The sequence below is a fragment of the Suricata suricatta genome, chromosome 2 (assembly GCF_006229205.1).
Source record: "Suricata suricatta isolate VVHF042 chromosome 2, meerkat_22Aug2017_6uvM2_HiC, whole genome shotgun sequence".
Lineage (NCBI taxonomy): Eukaryota > Metazoa > Chordata > Mammalia > Carnivora > Herpestidae > Suricata > Suricata suricatta.
The window spans coordinates 128,238,260-128,247,299 of record NC_043701.1 but is presented as its reverse complement, the minus strand read 5'-3'; the positions used below and the strand labels follow the sequence as shown (position 1 = coordinate 128,247,299).

Sequence of the window (9,040 nt, the reverse complement as noted above, 5' to 3'; positions counted from 1 at the left end):
ATATATACACACACACACACACACACGCAATGATAATGATAATGGATTATTACTCGGCAATCAAAATGAATGAATTCTTGCAATTTACAACTACGTAACTACGTGGATGGATCTAGAGGATATTATGCTAAGTGAAATTAGTGAAAGAAAGACAAATATCACATGACTTCACTCATATGAGGACATTAAGACACAGAATGGATGAACACAAAGAAAGGGAAGCAAAGATGTTATTAAAAGAAGGAGGGGGACAAAACATTCTCTTAAATATGGAGAACAAACAGAGGGGTGCTGGAGGAGTTGTGGGGGGGGGATGGGCTAAATGGATAAATCCATTACGGAATCTACTCCTGAAATCATTGTTGCACTATATGCTAAGTAATTTGGATGTAAATTTTAAAAATTTAAAAATAATAACAATAAAGAAAAAAATGCTGAGGTTTTGCTTAGGAAAATTTATGCCCAATAAAGATACTTGATTCATAGAAAATTTGTTTGTTACACTTTTCATCCATAAACAAAGCCTGAAAATAATTTCCTCTTCCTGTATTTTTAAGTTGTTTTGAAGATTAATAAGAAAAACAAAATTCTACGTTTTTGGCCTACCTAGTGACTTCTGCTTAATCCACAAAATGCCATTCACAGACAGAATATGACTATTAGAAGTGTTTTCATTACAGGTTTTGCCATAACAAAATCGAGGATGGGGGAGTGTGATATGGCTAATATCTCCAAAACTCTTGGGCTGAGCCACATCTCCGAGCTTCTCCTGTCCCTGACTATCACATGGACATACACTCTCAATTTCCATAGCATTTTTTTGATCAGCTTTTTAACCCAAAGGGCTTAGTTTTTATCTATTTGTTTGCAATTTTTTTCACATTTATTGCAGTGAAAACTGGAAAAGAGTAGTATTATTTTAAATTAATGCCAACATCAGTTTAAGATCTATAAATTTTGTAAAGTCTTTTCTGATTAAAATGTACTGAAAGAACTAGCTGGTTTATTCTACTCCAAATTGCTCTTGCCATAAGCATGGAAACACTGAAAAATATGAAATTTCATTTGTATTTTGAATGGAAAAACATATACTTAATTTGTCACTAGAATACAAAGAACACCAGAGTAACTATAACAAAATGAGAGAAGGGAGAATTAGGTCCAAAAATGGGGCCAGAATGTCAGATCCCATGAAGATGTGTAATTTATGCATAGTTTAAATTTTAAAATCACGTAAAAGCTGCTAGAATATTTATACTGAGAAATGTGATAGACTTATTCAAAGATCACCCTGGATGCTAGGTGGGGAATTAATGGTGGAGGGCACCGTTGATGATGCTACTAAATTTATAGTGGTGAAGAATCTAGAGATATAGAATCTTCTACCAGAAAATTATGATTTGCTCTACCAATATGTTAAAAACAATATAGCACTGATACAAAAATTATTAAATGAATTGATGATTTAGAGATTATTGAGGAGTTGATAGAGAAAACAGTATAAAAGAAGGGTAGTCCAGAAATTGACCAATGTATATATAATATATATGCGTATGTTTTAAAACACCTAAATTAACTAGAATAGTAGTCAAACATTGCTGAAAATTTGAGCTGTCTGAATGGCTCAGTCAGTTGACCATCCAGCCCCTAATTTTGACTCAGGTCATGATTCCATGGTCATGGGACTGAACCCAGATGGAGACTCTTTAATTTTTTTTAATCTATCTTTCTCTCTCTTATCTCTCTCCTCTTCTCCCCCACTCATGCTCTCTCTCTCTCTCTAAAATAAAATTTTAAAATACACAAAACATTGCTGAAAAATTAAAAAATAATATAAAAAATGTCATTTACATCTTATCTGAACTTATAGTTTAAAACATATAAAGAAAAGAAAAAGGTGTGTCTATATATGGAATTTTGTGGAAGAAAGAATTTCCTAAACATACCAAAATTATTTTAAATCCACATAGATTTTTAAAGAACATAAAAGCACAAGGTCTAAAATAAAATAAAATTATATATGTATAATAGCAAAATTTTAGACAACTATAACACAAAGATTTAGTATCTTTTTCTAGAAAAATTATCTAACCAAATACAAATGCAAATGCCAATACATCTACATAAAAGAAGTCTGAGATCATCAAAAGAAAGGAAGATCATTTATCAGTAAGAATATAAAAATTCTGATCATTGTTTATTAAATGAAAAAATATTACATAAAATTATGTGTTAAATGTTCTCTTTTTTAATATTTATTTTTGAGAAAGAGAGGGAAAGAGAGAGAGAGAGCGCGCGAGCACATGGGGGAGGGGCGGTGGGGTACTGAGGATCTGAAGCTGGCTCTGTGCTGACCGCAGTGAGCCCTAGGCAGGGCTGAACTCAGAAACAGTGACGTCATGACCTGAGCCTACTTTGGAAGCTCAACCTATTGAACCCTCCAGGCACTCCTCAAATTTTCAAAATGCTTGTTCTCTCATAAACAGCTAGTGAGAATGTCAGTTAATACAGATTTTTTAAGGGAGCAATTAGGATTTTAAAATTATGTTTCTACTTTTTACTGTGATTACATTTCTACAAATTACTCTGTAAAAATAGAGGATATATTTAAGGATATATCTCAAACAATATTATATTGAGGATTGGGAAATAAGTTATTTAAATAAAGTATGGAAGGAGATGATAAAATATTATATAACCAATATTATGGATATTTTTAATATTATTTTTTAATGTTTATTTATATTTGAGAAAGAGAGAGACAGAGCACGAACAGGGAAGGGGCACAGAGAGGGAGATACAGAATCTGAAACTGGCTCCAGGCTCCATGCTGTCCACACAGAGACTGACCCGGCTTGAACTCCCCAACTATGCGATCATGACCTGAGCCGCAGTCAGACGCTTAACCGACTGAGCCACTCAGGCGCCCCTATTATGGATATTTTCGAAAGGTATTCATAATGCAGACTACTTTCCTGAATACTCTGTTACCCATATGTTCAGGACGTATATATTATTTTTATATAGTTTATTATCAAATTGTTTCCATACGGCATCTAGTGCTCTTTCTCACAAGTGCCTCTCTCTATGACCATCACCTTCCTCCCCCTTCTTCCCCTCCCTCTTCAGCCCTCAGTTTGTTCTCAGCATTCAAAAGTCTCTCATGATTTGCCTTACTCCCTCTCCCCAACTCTTTTCCCCCCGTTTCCCATTCCCATGGTCTCCTATTAGGTTTTTCCTGTTTGACCTATGAGTGATAACATATGGTATCTGTCCTTCTCTGCCTGACATTATACACACACACATATATATATAGACACACATATATATACATACATATATATATATTAAAATCATCCATATGCCTAGATGATGCAATGCATGCAGAGTGTCTACTTTTGAATTTTATGCATTTGTGGACATATCATAAAGTTTCAAGTGTAATTTTACTTCCTTTTCTTAATATTACATTTTTAGGATTCATCACAGTTGTCACACATGGTTTGTTGATTTATTTTCACTGTGCATGTGATTTATTGGATGAATGTATGATGAATAATTTAATCATTCTAATACTGAAGACATTTAGGTTGTTTCCACTTTTTTTTAGACATTACAAAAAAATGTTGCCATGAACATTCTTGTTTATGTTTTCTATGCACCCATGCCAGATTGTCTATACATTTCTATGGAATTGAAATTTTTGGGTTGTACACACACACACACACACACACACACACACGCACACACGCACCACACACACACCTGCATCTTAAAGGAGAGGTACAAAACAATATGAGGCTCCTTACACTATTCAAAACAGAGACAGTTTTGTAGAGATGCAGCTTTGTCTGTAGTACAGAGAACTTAAAATTAACACACGCCCACCCGACAATGGCATGTTCTAAGTATGCTTCTGTAGAACCCAAGTGTTCTACTCGGCTGACACATTTCGCACTTGAGGTTACTGAGGTGATAGTATCCCATCTCGTGGGTACTATTCCCCCGCCCGTATCCATGCTTTAGGCATAAAGTGAAGGAAACCATGATTTCTCAAATAGCAAATGTTTTTGGCAAACCTTTTCTTTGTTTAAGCATAACATCATCAATTCATTATCAGCATTATTGTTGACGATATATACTCCATTAGTTTATAAAACCTAACCAGGTATCAATAGCTCCACCACCATCAGCGTTTCCTTGACTGCTTTATGGAATGGATTGAGTGGGCTGTGCATTAATTCCAGTTTTGTTTTAATGATACAGAGAGATGTGCTCAGGCTTTTAAATTACTGCAGCAATGCAGCTGGAAAAATTAAAGCAATTTCACCTCGAACCAAGGTAAACAAATCATTTTCACCCCATTTTTAGCTTTCATTCCTTCAAAAAAGTATAGGACAGCAGCCTTTCTTTATGGCATTTTAGAACATTAATTATTCTCTGGATAAAAATAAGGAATAAATTATACAGTGGGTGAGGTATTTTTAACTGGATTTGAACATGGATAATTAACAGGCAAGAAACAGTGTTTCTGCTCATAACTACTTTTTATTATGATTTCTTTTGTTTGGAAATGTGCAAAACTTTAGTTTCTCTCAATCTCTGAATGGCTCCCATCTATTCTAAAGCTGAGAGAAAAATCTGTGAAACTTCCTAAAAATTAGTGTCTTTGGACATGTGTTCATTGTAAAAGAAGGGGAGAAATCACATAAAAGTGATTCTAACCAAAAATAGCTATGTTATGTTCATTTAGCTGAATTATAGCCAGGAGAAAAATTTAACAGGAGAACAGATGAGAACAATAGTCATCATTCCAGACTCTAAAAAAGGGATAGAGGAGTATTCCTTTTATAAGCTGTAAAATTTATGTGATTTTACAAATCTTTTTTCTCAAAGGGATACTGGTGAAATAAGTCTAGGTTTGCCTTGAACATGCAGGGGCTAAACTCGGAAGTCTTCCTCTTATTTTCCAGGTGACCATGGGTCCATGACATGGAGTGCATGAGAACATCCTAAAGGGACAATCTTGGGGAGGATGTAGAAGGGGCATTTGAGAACAATTAACCTTTCTAAATAAGATAACTAAAACAAGACAATGCACCTTTCTATATTATAAAAAACTTGTCTGAATGTAAGAGAAGGTCTAAATCATGATCTTATCTAAATTGATTTTAATTTTTCTCATGTAACAAGAACTGAAAAATATGTAATCTGAGGCTTACATGGCACTTTGAGAATGTGCTCAGTGACACAGTACTGTCAAAACTTCCACTCAGTCATCTAGGGATGGTGATTTATATCCTCCATCTTGTCACTTTATGGTTACATAGTAGCTCCTTTACCATCGCCATCTTTATTTTAGGTAGGAATAAGTGAAAGAGCATGACAGTGAGAATCTCTTCTCTCATAAACTTTCCTAGAAGGCTCTTCCAATGACTTCTACTTTCATCTTATTTTTCAAAAGATTATATTACAATGGACATCCATGTTCCCATCTTAAAATATTTTTTCAATTTTTATTTATTTTTGAGAAAGGGAGAGACACAGACAGCAAGCAGGGGAGGACAGAGAGAGAGGGAGACTTGGAATCTGAAGCACACTCGAGGCTCTGAGCTGTCAGCACAGAGCTCAATGTGGGGCTCGAACCCACAAGCCATGAGATCATGATCTGAGCCAAAGTCGGACACTTAGCCAACAAAGCCACCCAGGTGCCCCTCTTGATCCCATCTTTTGAAAGAACTATAATAGTTGTGAAATAAGATGTAATGAAAGTTGTTATTAAATCATGTTGGTAAATAGAGTTGTTTTAAGTATAAAAAAAATTAAAATCAAACTCCTACAAACGGGGTGGGGGAAAGGGGAAGATGCTGGTCAAAGGGTAAAATGTTTGTTACATAATTTCAGGGCTCTAATATAAAGTCAGGTGACTATAGTTAACAATACTGTATTGTATATTCGAAAGTTGCTACAAGAGTAAATCTTAAATATTTCATCATAGGAAAAAATGGTCATTAAGTGAGTGATGCAGGCTGTTAGCTAGTGCTACAGTTGTAAGCATTTCACAATATTTAAGTGCATCAATTCAACACAATATTATATGTCAAATTATCTCATAAACACTAAAAAAAAAAAAAGAAAACTACTCAAAAAATGAGAGAGGAGAACCTGGGTGACTCAGTCAGTTAAGCATCTGACAATGATTTCCACTCAGGTCAGGAATGATCTCATGGTCCTGGGATTGAGGCTGGTGTTGGGCTCTGTGCTGGGTGTGGAGCCTGCTTGAGATTCTCTGTCTCCTTTTCCCTCTGCCCCTCCCCTAGTTGCTCTCTCTCTCTTCTCTCCCTCTCCCTCTCTCTCTCTCTCTCTCTTTCTAAATAGTTATGATTAATTTTATTTGTCAACTTGGTAGGTGTTTTTTGGATGACAATGTTTAAATTGGTGAAATTTAGGTAAAGCAGATTGTACTCCATAGTGTGGATGGGCCTCATCCAATCAGTTGAAGTCTTGCATGTAACAAAAAGGCCAGCCTCCCAAATCTCTAGAAAACAGCTGATTGACTTCATACACTTCATCATCAGTTCTCCCAGACCTTCAGTGTGCCAGCTCACACAGCATATTTTGTACTCATTGACTTGTATAATCACATGATCCAATTCCTTTTAACAAATCTCTGTTTAGTCACATATTCTATTGTTTCTCTGGTGAACTGGAATAACATAAGAGCCTCTCCAAGCTCAGCCATTTCTATGATAATTTTTTGATTGTCCTTAATTAGTTTTACATTCTACTTTATATAGGTTTTCTGCTTTTAAGTTTATTCCTAAATACTTTAAATTATCTTGTTTTCCACCCATCATAACTCCTGATTATTATTTATAATCATGTTTTCAGTATATTAATTTTATACCTAGCCACTTCACAAAGTTATCTTACTTTTTATACTATTTTTACATATAATTATTTTTAGAATTTTAGGCATACAAACATATGGAAAACTAAAGTTAATTTTATCTCAACTTTCTAAAATGTGTATATATTATATTCTTTTCTCTTTCTTGACTGCTTGGCTAGCACCTTCCATATAATAGTATCCTTATCTATTTTTGAGATTAAAAGAAATAATTTCAAGTCTGATATAATATTTTAAAATAACAAATAACATAGTCAGCTTCTGCAGGGTGAAGCCAGGTTTTATCTCCATATTTGTATTCTACCAAAATCACCACTATGACTACAAATATAATTGTATACAATAGGTATAAAAATAGAATTTTTAGTGAAATAAATGATAAAACCATGAGATTCATTTAGCAGCCCCTTTCTACCATCACACTTTATAATTGCATCAATAATCTCAATATATCTGACTACCAGCAACGTTGTTTCAAAGTGGACAGAATTTCCTCTCATGCTCATTCAGTGCTACAGTTTTACAGAGATCTCAAAGAGTATGTTTTGTGCTCCAAGGACAGAGAGTACTTCCAGTTAAATAGCTCTTTCTGTGATCATGTTATTGCTTAAACATTTTCCAGGTGAATGGAGGTGGTTTAGACTTCTCAATATACTGCTACTATTCTTTGAATCAAAAATTCCATCTTCTTCAACAACCAACCACCCTAATTCGCCTTATTGGTACATCTGATTCTTTCTACCCAAAAGACATGTTCTGTTTAGCATGCAAACCTCCATTGCAAGGAAATTGCTATTGGATGTAGACGATTCTATTTTTCATACTTTCATGCACTGCATTGTTGTGTCCCTCTGAAATTCATATATTGAAGCCCTAATCTACAAAGTGATGATATAGGATATGGAGCCTTTGGAAAATAATTAAGTTTAAATGAGATCACTAGGGTGGAGCCCTTAGCAAAAGAGAAGAAAATACCAGAATTTCTTTTCTCCACCATGTGGAGATGCAGGTGAAGGTGACCACCAGCATCCACAATCTGGAAAGAGGGCCTTCACCAAGAATCAAATCTACTGGCACCTGGATGTAGAACTTCCCAGCCTCCGGAAGTGTGAGAAAAAATTCTGTATTATTCAAGCCAGCCAGTCTACGGTATTTTGATCACAGCAACCCAAACTGACTAAGACACATATGTTCTCAGATTTTTCTGAAACCAGAGGTGAAGTTAAGCTAGTTAATCTTGCTAAAATACATAGAACATTTCATTTATTATATCTTTGTTACACAGATGGCACACAAAGGCTCAGGGATTAAGTAAACTCTGAAAAATCAATCACGTAGCTAGTAAGTGTTAGAGCCATGATTCATACCCAGACCTCAGTGAACACATCATCCAGTTTCAACGATTATTACCCCATGGCCATCTCATACCTTCTCCTCCTTGGCGAGGAATTATGTTTAAGTAGACCCTAGGCTTCCATTCCAATTGTCAATAGTTCAGTAGTATCACTAAAAGATTAGACTTTAACAACAACATAAAGATGATACCATAACCATATCTTGGAAAATGAACTAAACAATCATTACTAACAGTCAGTGACAATTCAAGTTTACCTGGAAGTCTCAGAAATGGATTGTCTAAATCAGGATCTGAACAAGAATTTCTCATGTAAGTATCTTTAATATTTTCACTCCCTAACGTTTTGTTTTCTGTGTATACTTGTTTGTTGTTGTCATTAAGAAACTGTGTTGTCATTACATTATTTTGCTCAGGTTTGCAAAATTGTGCCAGATTAACTAATAATACATATCAAAATATAGATTTATTTATAAATAATACAAAGTTATATAAATAATAAATAATTCATATAAGTATAATTTTTTAATTTATTATTTTTTTGTAAAAAAGTAAGTATTGGAATACCCTGAGGCCTGAGTTCATACAACACAGATAGGGTAAAAATTTGACTTTTCTTTCCATAAGGACTATTTTTCAGGAAAGTAGCAAATGAGAGGTTTTTGTGTTTTGTTTTATTTTGTCTGCAAACTATTATAAATACTTAGATTTAAATGTATTTGATATGATTCACTCTAAGACTATTACTTTCATTGTTTCCCAAGTAGTCCTATTTT

At 34.4% G+C, this 9,040-nt stretch overlaps 1 pseudogene; it reads right to left on the bottom strand.

The window, feature by feature from the left end:
- Positions 1-4,019, bottom strand: part of LOC115275913 — a 6,884-nt pseudogene extending 2,865 nt beyond the window's left edge.
- Between the last annotated feature and the right edge of the window lie 5,021 nt (positions 4,020-9,040).